This window comes from Pollicipes pollicipes, unplaced genomic scaffold (genome assembly GCF_011947565.3).
Source record: "Pollicipes pollicipes isolate AB1234 unplaced genomic scaffold, Ppol_2.1 Scaffold_4219;HRSCAF=4965_pilon_pilon_pilon, whole genome shotgun sequence".
NCBI classification, from domain to species: Eukaryota; Metazoa; Arthropoda; class Thecostraca; order Pollicipedomorpha; family Pollicipedidae; genus Pollicipes; species Pollicipes pollicipes.
In genome coordinates, this window is record NW_023596448.1 from 20877169 (window position 1) to 20895715 (window position 18547).

Genomic DNA, 18547 nt, shown 5'->3' on the forward strand with positions numbered 1-18547 from the left:
AGCCGGCTTAACGTAGCTTTTTGCCTGACCTTAAGCCAGAAGTAAGTTTCCCCAGCCCCGGCTATGACTTGAGGTAGCCGGGGCCAACACAAAAGGTCACACGTTTTTCCGTCTCGACTTACGTAAGGAATCTCCAAATGCTCATCGTTTTTTATCGACAGCGTTTACCCTTTGCGCATTAGATCGTGACAACCAAAATTAAGGTCATGTCTCTCGTACGTAGTTATTCGCCACATATAAGCCGGTGCGTTCGTGCTTTTCTGCCCGTTGATTGGCTCATCTTTCAGCATTGTATTTGTATACGCACAGCCATCGATGAAATCGAAAAAGATAGATAAATAGCATCTATCGTGATCGTACAGCTAAATAACATCTATCAGAATCATACATATAAATAGCATCTATCAGAATCATACAGATAAATAACAACTATCGTAATCATAATCTACCATATCATATTGCAAGACCCAACTGCACATTTCAGCACCCAAATTAACCACAGATGGTTGCAAAACTCCCCTTAGACGCATATCTAGCAAACTGGAAATGCTAGACACACTCCTTTGAAGGGAACCAGCCGTCCCCAAAACGATCCTGGCGCCGCACCAAGCGTCGCTCGGTGTTGACTACCATATCGCGTCACCATGAACGACGAGCCGAACAGGCCCGATTACGCCCCTGCTGATCGTGACGACCAAGGCGGGCGCTTTGCACCGTGTAAGGAGGCTTGAACGACCACGCCAGGCTAGTGGATCCAAATTGGTTGTTTTTGGCCATTAACTCGCCCGTCAAGACGACGATTAGTGGATCAAAATTGGCTTTTTTGACTGTTTACTCGCCCGTCAAGAGGACGATTAGTGGATCAAAATTGGCTGTTTTGGCTGTTAGCCCGCCCGTCAAGACGACGATTAGTGGATCAAAATTGGCTGTTTTGGCTGTTAGCCCGCCCGTCAAGAGGATGATTAGTGGATCAAAATTGGCTATTTTTGGCTGTTAGTTCGCCCGTCAAGAGGATGATTAGCACGTTGTTGAGCCAGACCGGATGCAGAGATGCGGATCAGGTTCGCACACCTTCAAAACCAGCCTCTGTAGTGCGTGCGTGCCTGTTTTCCGTGTCTGGTAGATGGAGACTATACGTGGGAAGAGTTTCTCGTCAGTTCGTGCAAATCTCTGGGCCATGTTCCCGTTGCAGCGGAGCTCTTTGTTCAGCATCTGCAAGGTCTTGTTGCTACGGCGGAGTAGAGTCTCGGTGACCGTGACGTCCATGGCTGTGTTAATTAATGAGCTTAATTAAATGAATAATTATGTCAAAGGGCCTCTGCGTTGAAGGCCAGATGGCGCCAGAGAGCACGGCAGACCGTGCCGAGCGCTGAACTCAAAGGACATCTGAGCTAAAGGTCAGATGGCACCAAAGGGTGAGAGAGACCTTACATTTGGTACACACTGCGGCGCGCGTCATCGCAGCGTTAGTAAGCAATGAAAGTTCCCTCATTGGCTGTTGAGGCCAACCGTTGACGTCAAGGTCGCTTGGGCGAGTCCAGTTTTGGGAGCGGTCCCCTCCAGCTGATTAGCCGACAGAGACAGGGGTGCGTCATCACGTGTCACGGAATCCTGGTTATGGAAACAGGGTCAGCTCTGCTGGCAAGAGACGGTGTTTTGCGTCGTTGTCGATTTTCCCCGTGTCAGACTCTACTTAAGAGTGCTCTAGCGTTGACTGCACGTGAACAGCGGATTCCCACAATGCAGGTTGATCGAGTGCACCTTTCAATATCTGCCCGAACCGGCCGACAGTTTAACAGCTAACCGGAAACGTTACTGGTCGCTTTTAGAATGATGCTGATAAACCATGTGGCTGACCCGTCCCCAGTAGCGGTGCAGGTAAACACATCACACAATCACACTACCACCTTGCTAAAGGAAACATGTCAGGAAAAAGTACCTTTAGTATCTGCCCCAGGCCCCCGACTTAAAGTCACAAAAATGGTAGAAGTTCGAATTACATTAGGTAAAACCCGAATGCATCATTCATTTTGTGTGGTTACGGGACTAGGCCACGACATGATTTTAGACGTGGACTTTCTCAATGAAAGAAAAGCTATCCTTGATTTCGATAATCAGTTACTGAAAATTGGAAAAGCGTTGTTTCCTCTAAAGCAAAAGCAAAACTGTCGGGAAGAAGAAATTAACTTAGTAAGACTGTCAGAAAGTGTCCATCTGTATCCTAGATCATCAGCTCAAATAAATTGTCAGCCGTCGAAAAGTAAAACTGCTGGAAAACAGTTTATTCTGACGCAACTTACTTCTTCCCCATGCTTTGAAGATGAACCTGGAATTATCTTACCCAATGCAATTGTTCAAATGTCTAAAAACAAGCACGTCCCCTGGGCTATTGTGAATGAGACAGGCAGGCATTTTCATTTTCGGAAAGGTCAGATTTTAGGAAAAGCGTTCAATTTCAAAACAGAAGATGCGAGCGCGAGCAAAGATGCGATGCAGAGCGATGTAAAGGGCCCCTGAGAAACTGAGAGTGACCCGACAGGTAAGCAAATGAGCTCTCGGCGATACCACAGCGAGCCTTTCGGACGACTTGTGGAAGAACCCATGAATGACCCTGATCGACAAGGGTGCCCCGGCATGCTAGCATATAGGGCCCCGACAGCAGCGTTTGGCCCCCGAGCAAGTGCAAAGGAATCAAGGGTAACGTGGAAGGCTTCTTAGTGCTCGAAATGCCCCTGCCAGTGGATATTTAAGGCCTCCGGCAGCAGCGTAAGGCCTCTAAACAGCGTGCCACTTCGGGACCCAAAGGAGGGGTCATGATGGCTCCCTCTAGATCCGCCGCAGGATGCAGCATCACATGACTCGCAACATGAAACTTGCCGATATTGCAAATTCATTCCGTTATTGTTCAAATCCCTCCACTACAAAATCCGGTTAGGAGCTACTAATGACGTTACGATAATTACTATAGTTGATATATATGTATATATATATATATATATATATATATATATATATATATATATATATATATATGTGTGTGTGTGTGTGTGTATACATCATTTATGTGGGTGTGGGTGTGGGTGTGGGTGTGGGTGTGGGTGTGTTTATAAAAGGCAAGCAATTACTATTTTGCTGTTGATACTATCTAAGGTAGTTTTGGAAGTTGTCAAAACACAGCAATTTCTCCCGAAAACTGTGTCAAAGCTTTGAATACCTTTAACCCCTGTCATCGCAGTTTCAAAGCATTCAAACGTATTTCCACCTGCTACCTTTCTAATGCATTGAAGCAGCTTAGAATACTTGTATTGCATTCGCTCTATGGCGTCCGCAACACAGTGACTGCATGTCCAGGTTAGCTAATCTTTTAGAGTGCTCTTCGTTTTCATCCCGTTTATCATTTTTGTGGTCGAAAGCTGCAGTTTTATGTTGGTTGTATATGCACACATATATACATATATATATATATATATATATATATGTATGTATATATATATATATATGTATATATATTCACTTAATGTGTGGACCAACTGAACAGCAATTGTGTTTTTCAAAAGCAACAACGCGACGCACGTCATCACCCCCCCCCCCCCCCCCCTCCTTTTAAACAGTGCCAGACACTGCACTGCCACATTAGCCCTCGGGTGTTACTGGAATTCAAACCCGGGCCCCACATGGAAGCTCAAGGTACTAACCACTTGGCCATTTCACCCATTGTATACAGCATTCTAAATGGGGGCTGACACACCCGCAGGAAGCTTTTTATCACCGCCGCTTTTTTACACGACGCTCATTTTAATCGCAACTGGATTTCTAGATGCCATCTTTCCATTCCCCAAACATCGTCTTGGACATGTCAGATTGTTGCTTATTACTTCTCCTAAAACCTAACACTCTTTAGGTTTGTGTTGTGTTTTCGTTTAATGGATGCGGTTGGTGACAAGTCTGATGCAGTTTGGTGACAGCCACTGGTCATTTAAATCAATGCTAGACAAAGCCTACCTCTAATAGCAATTTGACATTCTGACAGTAGAGTAAGTATCCTCCAGAGACACACTGCCTCATAGGCATGAGTTTTGGTAGCGTAAGAAGTAGCATGTGTGTCGTATATTGTTGCTGCAGAGTGATTTGATTGATTTAACAATGCTGTGTAATTTCCAGCAATCCTTTTCAATGGCTCTTGAGCCTTGCAAGACGAATGGAGGTGGCAATGGAGCTCTATGGGACTCGGTTTCCCAGTGAATTGTTGTTGCAGCATTCTGCAATTTATTGCAACAAATTGTAAAACTTATTACTAAAAAGCCTTAACTTTCTGGAGCAGTTCCACCAAAATGTTTGTGTCCTCTTGGGTCTTCTTTGCCTGCATGGGTCATTTGCCAGTCTCTGAAACATTTACAATCATTTTGGGACATGTTCACGACGGTAGAACCCACTGTTCATTCAAATGACTGGTTTGCACGGCAAGTGTACCCAGTGGCGTGCTGCACCCTGTGCTCGTTTCCGAACCATATACAGCTGCGAGGCTTGATAATTCCTGGTGGGACATTGGTAACTTCACTGCCTGAGAGAGGTACTGAGGCTACAATTAGAACATATCGGCATAAGGATGCGGTGGCGTGGTTCTTCCCATGCTGCAACCATGTGGCATGAGGCGGGTTATAGCGCGTCCTGCAATGCATTTCGCCTATTGCTCCTGACAGTATGTCTTAGGGTTCAAGCATGAACTGATTGGTGTTTTTTTTTTAGGTTTTTTGTCCCTTCCATCTTTTGGGTTGCAATTCTTCCCACTGGTCTCTATCTTTTGTCCTCCCCCTCTCTCCCTCCCTTTTTCTTCGTCGATGCATTCGCTCCATCCTCACAACAGTTCATGCTGCAGTTATTCTTCCCTTCCCCACTCAACGTTGGCCACAATTTGGACTTCTAATCTCCTTCAGTGGTACACAGGGTCGGACTGGAGTACTGCTCTTTAACACTCTAGCAATGTGGAACATTTTAAGAACCATACCAACCTAACCTCCGCATGTTACCACCTGCCCTTTCTTGACACGACACACTCTTTCGCGCGCGGGGCCTGCGTTTATTCGGGAAAAGTGACAATAGCTTGGAGCGAAGACGCCACTGCCTTGCATGCCAGGGTAGTTTCTCATCCCTAGCGTGGCCCAGGTAGAGTCCTCTCCTCTAAAGAGGTCCTGCCTTCCGACTATCAACCGCTCAGGGACTGGTTGGCTGGGATCATGATACCGGCTTTGCCGAGTACAACAACTTTCGTAAACACTTTCACGTTCAGCTGGGTCGCAACTTCCACCACATCTTGTGGGCATCGTTCCTGTTTCATGAGAGCCTCCCGGGCCGTATACCCCAGCTTTACCGGCCAGCTGTACGCTTTGTTGGCCTCGCTGTGCCCCGCCAGTTCCAGGTCAGGTCGGCCACGGCAGTGCCAGCCTACGAGACCACCGGCACGGGAGCCACTGCAGTCACAGCCGCAACGCCCTATAGGTCTGGCAGGATGTCGATGCGGCGGCATGCCCGCAGGCGTATTTGCCGGCGCTCACCTGTGGTGCTCCCACGCGCAACAAGATGGCGTTTTCGGGAGTGCCCGGAGCTGTATTTGCCGGCACTTACCTGTGGTGCTCCCACGCGCAACGAGATGGTGTTTTCAGGGGTGCCAGCAAGTGTATCGACGGCACTTTTGTTGCTGTCCCACGCGCAACACGGTGACGCTTTCGGCATTGGTGCGCTGGTTCAACGCGTAAGCGTTTGCTATACATTCCGGCCTTTTCTGCGTTGTGGCATCTGTGTTTGGATCGTTGCTTCTCCCGTTGGCACTGTCGGTGACGGTGTTTTTCTAAAGCTAGTTATTTCTCAATCCCATCTCTGGAAAGCCTTGGTAGTATGCCTCACACAATCTGTAACTTAAAGGTAATGTTCCACATTTCAAGATATTGAAGCAAACATCATACGTGGTGAAATAATCTCACTTATAACTATAAGTGTACTTTAAAGCTGCAAAGGATTCTCAAAACAACAACATTTGTCTGGTAAACATCCTCTTCAATACAGCATTGCTTGATTACGTCATCATACCTTGCGTAACGTTGATTGAGAGACACTTGACGAAATCGTGGTCACGGACGCCGGATATAAACGACTCGACAATCACATAATTTTCAGTCTTGACCACCGTATGCACAACGGAATGTCAGGATTTGAATGACGCTATTATGGCGTCATGGATGCCTGTGTGACCTTGAAATAGTTTTCCTGAAATAGTCTGCACATCCTCACGGGCGTGTAGCTCAGAAACAGCACTGTTTTAGGCTTTGAGAAGGGCAAGGCTGTTAGCTGAACTGAAAGATCTTTACGACGCCTATTTCAGTTCAAAACCCCATGCAAATGTGGAACATTCCCGTTAAGCCGAAACACAAAATTCAATAAACGAATCTCCTCGTCCGCGCGTGTCCGCGGCGTCTAACATGACCGGCACTACCCGGCATTAGAGCTATTCTTCCCGATGTCGTGCCGGGGAGCAAGTGGACAAGGCTAATGGCGTCGTCGCGTGCCCAACCTATCACGATCCCCCCCTCCCCCCCCTCCCCAAGCGCTCTATCGCAAACACTGCCCGCCTCCACACTGACATACATGACAACCTGGGCGAAAATTGTCATACATTTGGGAGCTGAAGCCCCTCCCCCTTCCCCCACACATACACACGTACACGCAATGTGTCAGGGCATTGGCGTGGACCTCTAGGAAAAGCTTAGAAATAGCTTTTGGGATACTGGGTAAGCTTCAACGTCAGCTGCTACCCTCAGCTACCGGCTGCTACCCCGCTACCACAAGCGGTGTGGCAGGCTGCTGACAGCACCGTATGCTACCCTTTTTTCGTTACCGGGATTTGTCAGACACCTCACCAGTTTTCTCACATTACTGGCACCACCACCACCATCACAATCATAAGATGAGTGAAACGGCAGTCGACAATGCCATCATCAACTCAAGTAGCAGCGGGACAGGAGCGTCGGTGCTGGTCTGCTTTCCTCCTCCTGAGTTTTTCTCTGCGAAACCGCAGAACCAGAGACGTCAATGCGCGACAAGGGAAACGCTTTGTCTGAGCATCTATGTCAACACATTGCGCGATATGAAAAACTTTGATTGGGGCAGCATGCACTAAACAACACTAAATTTCACGAAACAACGGAAAATACAACAAAACTTTCACTGAAAGACATAATGAGTACATGCTGACACCAATGGGAGTAGGAGCCGGGAAGAAAGGACAGCATACCTTCCCCACTACAAAGACATTCTTTGGATTTGGGCAAAGCAATGATCTTGGACGAGTTAGTTGATGAATGGCGATAATTTGAATCTGCCTCATATCCTAAAAGGGACGGGGCACAGATCCCAGAATTTCGGACGGTCAAACGAAGTCATTCGCTGTTCCTAAAATAAATTGTTGCCATGCACTATTATGGCGTGACTTTAGTTATAAAAGAGGCAGAACAAAGGGGGCAATATTACTTTCGAAGCGTTTTAACCAGCTTAACCGCCGTAAACCTCCTGCCAGAGGTCTTAATTTACGTCGCTTTGTGAGCACCCAGGTCCTCTGAATGTTGATTTGAGTCGATTTGTTGAGCCCGCGGAAAAAATTACACCGTAAACAAAGTTTATCTTCGCCGGCATGTCTATCTAGATATGATTAGTAAACACGCTAATTACGCTGAACAGTAAATATTTTCATATTACCTTTAGCAATGTTTTTGTGTTAAAAGAGGCAATTTGATCAATGATACAAAATTTAAAAGAAAAATCGTGCTCCGTCGAAATAAGGAACGCTAAGCCCGTTGAGAAGCAGGCATTAGGGAGAGACAGGTTGTTGGCCTCTCGACTCGCCATCCCCCCCCCCCCCTCCCCTAACAAAGACATACAGGAATCGACGCTCTTGGCAACTGCCGACAATATCAATAGACTTTGGACCCCGCCTTATGTCTTTCCATATATGAAAGTATCACTGGGGAGATCAATATTCCCTTGTTAGCTTTTGTGTCCTGGGACAAAGCAAAATTTTGCAGGAGGAAAGCCACCAAAAAAGCCAAAGTGAGCGCGATGAGATTATCATGCAATTCAGAACATACAGCGGAGCTTCCGACATCTTTGAGTTCTGTTTTGCCAGTGGAATCAACCTCTTGAGTACGATCGTAAAGGCCAAACAATCACACAGCTAATAGGAGTGCTGAGTGGCTCTGCAAACCTAGCCAAATGCATAGTTTCTCACAACCAGTCAAGAGTATAATGCAGTTACTCACAACCTTGCAAGAAAATAGCGCCATAACGAACGGGTACCAGTGTTCGCTTATGATAACGCAACCCCATTGCTTTCTCCGGCCTTCCGGGCAATACGTAAGTCTTAAACTGGCCTGGAGCTGGATATGCCTCGGTGGCATTACACTTGGCTTGCATCGGTTTCAACATGTTCGTTGGGCCTGCCATTAAGCATTGTATTTCTCTATGACGCATAATCGTCTGGCATCCGGTGACCTCCGAAGGTCACAGTTGTTATGCCCGGAAAAACCCTAAGGTGCCCTCGTTTTCTGGTATATTGCATACTTCCAGCGATTCTAAAAAGAAACAATAGAAGAGGTCAGAGCCTTCCAAGTCGTGGTGCCCACGTTCAGGTCAGCGGGAAATAATGCATTGTGCCAGAAGCTAATCATACATATAATAGTAGAGATTTCTGAGTTCATCTTTTGAAGTAAGCGCCATTACATGATGCATTTGACATCATTCGGCTCTGCATCACATTTTTTGTTTGTAGAGGTGTTATTTGTGCTTGGTTGCAAAGGGTAATCACGTGACCTGCGATGACCGCAACCTTGGTTCGGTAAATTAATTCTTGCCCTTAAAAATTTTGCTACAACTGGTGTGTATGTTCAATCATAAAAAGTTTAGATCGGGTTCAGTATTAATCTGATGATCCAGTATTAAGTTTTATAGTTGTAAATTAAGATTTCCGGATACGGTGACGTCTAAATATCACAGATTTTGGTGCCCGCAAAAATCTGAAGATATGCCCTCGTTATCTGGGAAGGTGGACATTTTTAGTATTTTAAACAAAATCGATGAGGCTGGGTTTCTCCAGTTTTTTTTGTGCCTCCTGCTGAAATCAATGGAAAATATTGAATTTTACGAAAAACTGATAATTACAGAAATTTGTGATAATACATTTTTATCTGTTTGGGTTAGCTTTCTTTGAACCATTTTTTAATCTGCGTGATACAGCGGATCAGATGATAAATAGCATGTATACTGTTAATCGACATTTAACAGTTGATCTTTTATAAGCACTGAAGTTCGAATGGCTCTATGCCCCCACAAACGCCTTTACTTCAGGCGTCAGCGTACTCTGTGCTAGCCCTGGTAATTAAAATGTGAGGGATCGTCGATTTGTGTTAAATGTGAGCATTGAACTGCACCTAACACCATACGTCCAGTAGGGTGGTTGTGGTATGGTAGCAAAACATGAGAATGAGCATTCGGATACGATACCCAGGTATCGCCTACCACCTAACTTGCTAAGAAATCCATGATTTCCTAAATCCGCAATATGCAATGCATCGCCACCACCTAGTTGCCTTTTTGTAACTTCATGATACCCTTAACACGCGCTCGGGTGGAATCAAATTACCCCCCCCCCCTCCCCCCGAAGGTTTTTCCAGAATGGTTTCCGAACGGCGCGGCGCAGCCGCGCCAAATTTTGCATAGATGTAGACAGTTGAATAGCGGGTCGTTTGGCACCAAAACTTTAGATGTATCTTGCAAGTTCGTTGACTTATGGCAGGTCAAAGTCAGGTCATTATTTCAGCGAAGGCAATTTCTAGGAAATCTTTCAATTTGATCCATCAACGGAGTGTTAGACGAAGTCATACATCTCTGAGACGCTTTCTTAGGCAACACAACAGTTGAATGAGCATATTACGTTGACCTAAGGTCATGTATGACGGTCACACCAAGGTCAAAACTAACCTGTTTTATTACTCTGGGGCTTGCTGCGTGGAATAGTTTCTGGTGCTCATTTCGAATTCATTGATAGCAGAAACCGCATTATACATCATTCACGGACTTCTTAGAGGTCAGAATAGATCACTGACCTAAAATGACCCAGGTGAACATTTGGTTTTTAGGAGCATACTGTCTAGCGTAAACTTTATCACTTATTCAAATGTAAAACTCAGAGCAGTCTTGTATGATATTGGTCACCATGACCTTCAACAGGTCAAACAAGGCCATTGACCTTAAATGAGCATGTGACCTTTTTTTTAGAAACGGTCATCTAGGTTCTGGGGGCAATTTGGAGACCAACCTGGAACTTGACCTTGTTTAACCTTTTTTGACCCAAAGGTCATAACCTAGAAGCCTGAAACTTTGACTAAAGTGAGTTCACGTATAGGTCAACACATCTTTTAAATTTGGTGTTTTTAGCTCACTTAGTTGCTGAGATCTCAGCGGGGTCAAATTGCCCCCCCCCCCTCCCCCCATCCGAGCAAAGGATATCTAGCCGGCCGCCCGGGCGCCTATTAACTCACAACATACATGCTTAAGTAGATTTCTCCAATGAGCCACGGTCCTTCGGTTTACTGATTACATGGCCTAAGAAAGCGAGCTGGCTTTCCTTCAGGCGGAATGGCAAAGACCGAGCCACTGCCCCCTAGTTACCTATTTGTAACTTCAAGACGCCTTTAACTCACAACATACATGCTTCAGTGGGTAGCTGCTACGAGCCACGGTCTTTCAGTTCGGCGATTACATAGCCTAAGAAAGCGAGCTGACTTTTTTCCAGGCATGCTTACAAAGACTGTGCCACTGCCCTTTTTAAGATTTTGCTTCATTTTGGCAGCTGAACCACTTCAAATTTAAAATCTTCCTCCTTGGTCAACTAGCTGCCACTTAAGGCTCAGAGCTGTGGGTTGTATAAAACAACCCGTTTTGGTCGATAAAACCTGAAAATTTGAACCAAACCACTAACCTCTGACATGCAGATTCAACCGCAGCTTTGCGCCCGAGTCCGAAGTAACCTGGCAGATGTAGATGCCGGCGTCCCGCTGCTTCACGTCTTTAATCCTCAGCACCCACTCATCACTGTCATGCTGTGGGTGGCAGGGAACAGAAGACTGAGGCCCTCGGCACCCCCCTCCCCTCACTGTCCTGCTGTGGGTGACGGGAACAGAGGACTGAGGTCTTCAGCATCCACCCCTCACTATCCTGCTGTGGGTGACGGGGAACAGAGGACTGAGGTTTTCTGCACCTACCCCCTCACTGTCCTGCTGTGGGTGACGGGGAACAGAGGACTGAGGTCTTCTGCATCCACCCCTTACTCTCCTGCTGTGGGTGACGGGGAACAGAGGACTGAGGTCTTCAGCATCCACCCCTCACTATCCTGCTGTAGGTGACGGGGAACAGAGGACTGAGGTCTTCAGCATCCACCCCTCACTATTCTGCTGTAGGTGGCGGGGAACAGAGGACTGAGGTCTTCAGCATCCACCCCTCACTCTCCTGATGTGGGTGACGGGGAACAGAGGACTGAGGTCTTCACCATCCACCCCTCACTCTCCTGCTGTGGGTGACGGGGAACGGAGGATTGGGGTACCCAATGTACCCACTAGTCACTGGCCATATATAGAAGACAGAGAACAGAGGAATCAAAACTTCAGCACACATTCGTTGTTTTCATTAACCCCTGTTTTTCGCTGTAACTGAAGGATTCCTGAAACTGTAGTTGAATGCGGTATTTGTCTCTGACCAAACATAAGTGTGGACGCTACTTTCCAGCCCCCCCCCCCCCCCAGGGTCATTCTGAGACCGGGGGTGGGGGGGGGGACAAAATATGATAGCTCTGTCAAGTTTAAAAAGCGTAACTCTATGCTCTCCAGGATGGTATTTGTGTTATGGTACGGGATTTTTGAATCGCCTTCCAATTGCTTTGCTTGGGAGCAGGCTTAGGACACCCCGTTGGTCTGCAGAGGCTGGCAACGGCACTGACGCTGCCCACACCACCACCACCAAGGTCATGATGCTGAAACTGACGCAGATACTGACCTGGCGGTGGGCAGAAAACCTTGGGTCCCCGCTGTAGGTGAACACGCCAAGGGTGAGAATGGAGACGTCTCGCTCTAGGATCCACGCTACCTGTCGCAGAGAAGGTTAGCTCAGGTACAGGACGGTTTGGGCCCAAGGACCTATGGCGGTGGGCTCTGACGCCTAGCCGGGCCTTTAAAGGTGAATATTCCGCATTTGAAGATATTGAAGCAACCATGAAATGTGACGAATTGAGGTCACTTGAACTCACTTGCACATTGGTATACTTTAAAGTGGAAAAGATTGCTCTAGACAGCAGAAGTTCTCCGTTGAGTAAATATGGCCCTCACTAAGTAATTGTCTGACTGCATCATCGTACCTTGCACAACGTTGTTTGAGAGTCAATTGACGGTTGTTTTGTCTGGAAATCGTGCTCACGAACGCCAGATATGAACGACTAGGCTTTGGCCTGGATCGCCGCATGGCTTATGTAATGGCAGGTTTTCAATGGCGTTATCATGGCGTCATGGATGCCCGGATAACCTTGGAAAAGCCTACCCAAAATAAGCTGCACATCTTCGCGGGCGTACAACTCAGAAGCTAGACGGGTTTAAGTCTTAAGAAGGGCAGAGCTGTAAACTGAAAGACCCGCCTCCGATTAGCTAGCGGATTCCAGCCTTTTAGCGACTCCGTGACTGCGCCGAAGACGCAGGGGCACTCTGGGTCTAGATAGGAAAGGCCCTCTCCGTGGTGTTAGATGCCTTGACGCGCGTCAAGTGCTGGCCATGTATGCTTTTTAAGCTAAGCTATGTGAGCCCCGTTTGACTCTGGCACACCATGGTCATGAAACTAAGATAAACTTACACCCAAACTGAACATTTGCATGCGTGCTGTGGTTAACTGCATATTTGTAGCGTAATATTTTCGGTGGATAATATTCATAAAATCCATCGAAACGTTGGCAAATGCAATATTATTCGCTTCGAACACAATGAAGATGATAACTACGCAACTCAATGCCCTGAAAAACTACCAGGGTTACGCGTCCTGAATTCGCTGTATGGTACGACTAACAATGTATACTCGAAAACCTGCTCTCAGAATACTCATATATATATATATATATATATATATATATATATATATATATATATATATATATATATATATATATATATATATGTGTGTGTGTGTGTGTGTGTGTGTGTGTGTGTGTGTGTGTGTGTGTGTGTGTGTGAGTGTGTGTGTGTGTGTGTGTGTGTGTGACAAGGTGTATGCCAAATGTCATGCTGTAAGCGTATATCACATGCATTTTTCGCTCCACCAGGACATTTTTACAATTCATGGCCACCCCTGTACATGTATCGGCCAAAGACCGTCGGTAGGAGTCAGCCTCCGTTTGCGACGTCGAGGGCTTCGTTTTAGCGACAAAGGATGGCCAGGCGTGTGTGTACTGACCGAATGTCTGCCGGGTTCTGAGAATCGGCAGGAGAGATCAACGGTCTCTCCGACCACCGCCTGGATGTCAGTCGGGTGACGCGCGTCTGCATGGTCCGTCTGCGTGCCTGACGCCGGGCCAGCTGGGTGTGCTTCGGTCGCCGGGCCGCCTGATGTGTGGCACGGGGAGTCATATGAGGCATTTTGATGAAGTTGCTGGCGGGATGATAGTAAATCGCGAACACCACTGCACTGCAACCAGCTGTATGGCATGCGCTACAACTCAACTGGACGGTTTCACATTGTCAAGATGGCGTTGGTATATGCAGCGATATACACTTTGGCTACCTAATATCGATCCTACACAGAACGAACTTTGCTCAAACGACCGTTTCGCGTTGGTGAGGCAACACACGTTCGTGGCAATCCTGCTAGCACTTGCCCTCGAACCTGCAGTCAGCGTAGCCACCAGCACCAACAGCAAGTGTCCTCGCATGTTGTCCGCTCAGCAGCTTCTGCCGCTGCTGAAGATTGAGATAGCAGCGGTGAGCAGCAGTCAGAAGTCGGCTGTAGGGGCGTGGCAGATGTCCGACAAGTTGGGATCCCATTCGTATCCGAATTTAACGTGCACTGCAGATTTCCAACCGGTTTTTCGCAAAGGTCAAACCCACTGAAGCCTTGAATCTGCTATCCTCCTTTCCCTAAGTCACTTAGCTTGACCTCTACAGGTTAACGGAAGGTAAAAATATGGGTGAACCGTCATTCCTTGGTTTACCGAAGAAATCCAACAAAAGGGGTATTATAAGCGTTGGCGGGCCTGGTTCACTAAGCGACAGAGGTTCTATGAATGATTTGAATTTGCATTATTTCGGAATGCACTTTACACCACCCATGGGATTGCCTGGTCGACCCGACCCGACCTCTAGCTGCCCGGATGCCTGACGGGAACCGGGTGCGATGTGCTGACAACCAGGGACGTAGTTGGATCATGGGAAACAAACTTCGTCCGTAAGCCACTATTTCGTACAGCATCACGGGTTGAATGCCTTGCAACATGGACGGAAATCGGTGGGTAACAGCCTATTGAACGGCGTACCTGGGATTATATTCGTTCGAGCCTGAGGTAAAAGTTGCCATTGTGCTTGCCGATTTCGCGTCATCTTGTCTTGCGTGAAAACTGATAAGGCACAGTAATGCGGTAGCAGTTAATGATCCCGAAATATAATTCGATGCCTTCTTCTGTAATGAGCTCACGCTCACCTTGCTACGACAAAATCAACGCTTTTTTAGCTTTTAAATCAAGTTTTCAACAAATCATGTTTCTACTTGTTGGAGCGTTGTTGCGCATTCAAACAGCTCAAGGAAACACCACTTGCCCCACTGCAAATGCCAGATCCTAGATCCAGACCCTATGCCACCACTGGCCCTACTGCAAATGCCAGATCCTATCACGTCCGCCACTATCACTTTTCAATGCTGCTGCAAGGTTTTGGGGCATTGCCAGGCTTTGTAGTGACTCCAAAACACATCTTGAGAAGCCCCAATGGAGGTGCTGTTTTGCCGTACCAGTGAGCTTTGCTGCAAAAGTACGGAATTTCTTAGAGCCCCTTATTGTATCCATCGGAAATCCTTCAATCGATGTATGGTTTCTCCGACATTTCTCAAAGTAAGGAGTTCGGGTAATGCATTTGATTATCACTGTGCGTCACCTTTCAGACTGCAACGAATGAATGAAGGAATGACGACTGTCGGACACCCGCAATATACGGCCCGTTCTGGCTTCGTCGTTTTGCTCGCAATTCTCGCTGTCGGCGGCAGAGCGATTGGCCGGCGGCATCTTGATGACGTAAAAATGAGGAATTAAAACCCTGTCGTAAGATTGGTATATGGACGGGACAATGCACAGGATGTCTGATAGATGGATGGTTTGTACGGTGAATGAAAAGGTGCATGTGGTGGTGTAAATTTAGCCACACGCTCACGAACAAGAGCATGTTGTATTCAGCACCGTTTTTTTAGGCGGACATTTCCGGCTTTCTGAAAATTATCGGCACAACCGTGCGTCGCACAAGATTGTGTTGGCGACATGAATGGCAGATGGTACATTGTTCGACGCTCTGAATTGGCTATGCACCTCTGCCCGCTCTGGCTGCCGAGCTATTGGTACAAAACGTGAGAACTGTACAAAATCGCCGAATCCATCTTGGATGCTCCGGTGCACGCAGCATGTGCCACGTGTTTCCCGACATCTGGCACACACGATTCTCCGTTATCTACCTAAGCGTGTCAATTTCTTATCTCTCCGACCCCTGGTTGCCGAGATGTGACCACAGTTTCGAACCACTGCTCGTCAGCTTTGTCGTCGGTCACATTTTCGGAGCGCTCATTCAAAGCCAATGGGCCTAAGACGACCTCTCCGTCACATGCCACCCGCGATCCCCGGACCGCAATGGCTCGGGATCCACCCGTGGAAAAACGCCTCGTGCGAAAACCGTCTACGCGTCGTGTTGAAATTTCGCCGTTCAGCGACCCGCTGTCCGGTCCGTGCATGGCGCTACGCGAAACGGGAGAGACAGACGTACCATAAGCAAACATTGTAGAGATGTTGATCTTCGTAATGCCGACTTTTGTCACATGTACAAAACTTCACTCGCAAGGTAAAAAGTCAAGGTCACGTAAAACAAGAAATCCTAGCTTTACGTCGCTCACGAACCAATTGCATTAAAAAGGGCGTCATATTGATGCTCATGATGTCCGCTTTCGCCGCACGCGCAAAAACTAGCTTTCAAGCTCAACGAACAAAGACCCTCAGAACGCGGTGTGACGGCTTTGATTTGCTTTTCAAACCAATACAACAATAAGGATAAAATGGTACTGATTGCTACGTTCACTTTCATCATGCTTGGAAAGCTTGTTCTTAAGATAAAAAGGTCAAGGTCACACAGAACGCGAAACCCCGGCGTGTATTCGGTTACCTAAGAAGTGAAATAGACATGGCGCTATATTGATGCTCGTAACGTCTCCTCTTGTCTGCTTGTCCGCTTTTGTTGCATTTGCTTCATGAGCAAAAATAGATGTTAGTGCCTGAACAAAACTGACAAAATACGTGACCTTGCGCGTCTGCTTTTGACCTTGCGCGAACGGCAAAGCCGCGCCCGCAATAACAGGCACACGACCTAAAGCCAGCCACGAGGACAGACTTACGGCCCATAGCCAAATGCGAGGGCAGATGTGCGAGCTATATCCAGCTGCGAGGACAGGTGCTCGACCTATAGCCAAATGCGAGGACAGGCACACGACCTATAGCCAACCGCGAGGACAGATGTACGGCCCATAGCCAAATGCGAGGGCAGATGTACGAGCTATATCCAGCTGCGAGGACAGGTGCACGGCTTATAGCCAGCCACGAGGACAGGCGCACGACCTATAGCCAAATGCGAGGGCAGATGTACGAGCTATATCCAGCTGCGAGGACAGGTGCACGGCCTATAGCCAGCCACGAGGACAGGCGCACGACCTATAGCCAGCCACGAGGACAGGCACACGACCTACAGTTAGCCGCGAGGACAGATGTACGGCCCATAGCCAAACGCGAGGGAAGATGTACGACCTGTAGCCAGCTGCGATAACAGACACACGACCTATAGCCAGTCACGAGGACAGGCACACGACCTACGGTCAGTCGCTAGGACAGGCACACGACCTATAGCCAGCTGCTAGGACAGACACACGACATACAGCCAGCCGCTAGGACAGGCACACGACCTACAGCCAGCTGCTAGGACAGACACACGACATACAGCCAGCCGCTAGGACAGATACACGACCTATAGCCAGCCGCGGGGACAGACACACGACCTACAGCCATCCGCGAGGACAGACACACGACCTATAGCCATCCGCGGGGACAGACACACGACCTACAGCCATCCGCGAGGACAGACACACGACCTATAGCCAGCCGCGGGGACAGACACACGACCTACAGCCATCCGCGAGGACAGACATACGACCTATAGCCAGCTGCGAGGACAGACACAAGACCTTTACCCAACCGCAAGGACAGGTGCACACCATTCCCCCGGGCACAGAGAACGAGGAGACACGAACGACACGCACCAGTCTCCACCCACCGCCGAAGTACTTGCTGGACACTGGCCGACGTGCTGACCCCTGCAACAGAACCGCTGCACTGGGCCTCAGATCACGCCTGTGGAGGTATTGCCAGCCGTCGGCCAGGAATGCATACGCAAGTTTTATTTCTGCCCGGCTTGTCCTTGGACTTCGGCATGTTTATGAAGTCCCGCCTGTTGCCGCCCCGCCGCCTCGCAAGTCCTCTGGTACATTGGTAGCCCCTGTTGTTTGGAGTGCCTTGGTTATTCCCGCTCCCCGATGATATCAGGGCTCCTTGGCAACATCTGCCCACCCGTTTCCCTCACATCTGAAGGGAAACCGGAGACGCCCACTGTCCTTTTAGATATCCTCGCCGCCTGGTCATGCCCAAGATCCCGGCGACTCGGTAATCCCTGGCACGTATCACAGTACGTCTACAGTACGTCTATCGTACGTCGTAAGTCTATCACAGTACAGTACGTCCCAACCGAACAGGACGAGCGCACCGAGGTCACAAACCGGATTGCCCGGGCCCTGCGTTGGGCCTCCTGGCGATGCCGCTCCCGTTCATTGCTGGCAGTTTCCGGCCGTCCGGTTACTTTGTATGACCCACCGCCTGCCCACTGGTCACTGACCGGGCCGCCACATCGCCGACTTTGCTAGCACAGACGAATCAGGCATTACCACTGATTATATAGGAGATTTTCACGACACCCCGCGCCCGAAACAAGTGACGGTCTGCTGCATTTCTGTATTTACATGAAGCCACATGAGCAGCCCTGGACAGCCCCGGCGACGGGTAACGAATCCATGACAACCTTAGACAGCTGTCAGCGCGTCCACGGCAGCGCCCAGCGTCTCCATGGCAACATCAGGCGACTCCTGAGCAGACCCCGCAGCGCCCGGCGGCCGCCGCCCGGTTCCA

At 48.3% G+C, this 18547-nt stretch overlaps 2 long non-coding RNA genes across 2 annotated transcripts; both read right to left on the reverse strand.

Annotated features, from left to right (window-relative positions):
• Positions 1–6714: 6714 nt before the first annotated feature.
• Positions 6715–12117, reverse strand: LOC119096006 (uncharacterized). Its single transcript, XR_005093967.1, has 3 exons — positions 12094–12117; positions 11024–11144; positions 6715–7055 (listed from the first exon to the last, which is right to left on the reverse strand). It is a non-coding gene; the product is annotated as an uncharacterized LOC119096006 (long non-coding RNA).
• A 1472-nt stretch (positions 12118–13589) lies between these two features.
• LOC119096007 (uncharacterized) lies at positions 13590–17722 on the reverse strand. Its single transcript, XR_005093968.1, has 3 exons — positions 17629–17722; positions 13960–14076; positions 13590–13679 (listed from the first exon to the last, which is right to left on the reverse strand). It is a non-coding gene; the product is annotated as an uncharacterized LOC119096007 (long non-coding RNA).
• Between the last annotated feature and the right edge of the window lie 825 nt (positions 17723–18547).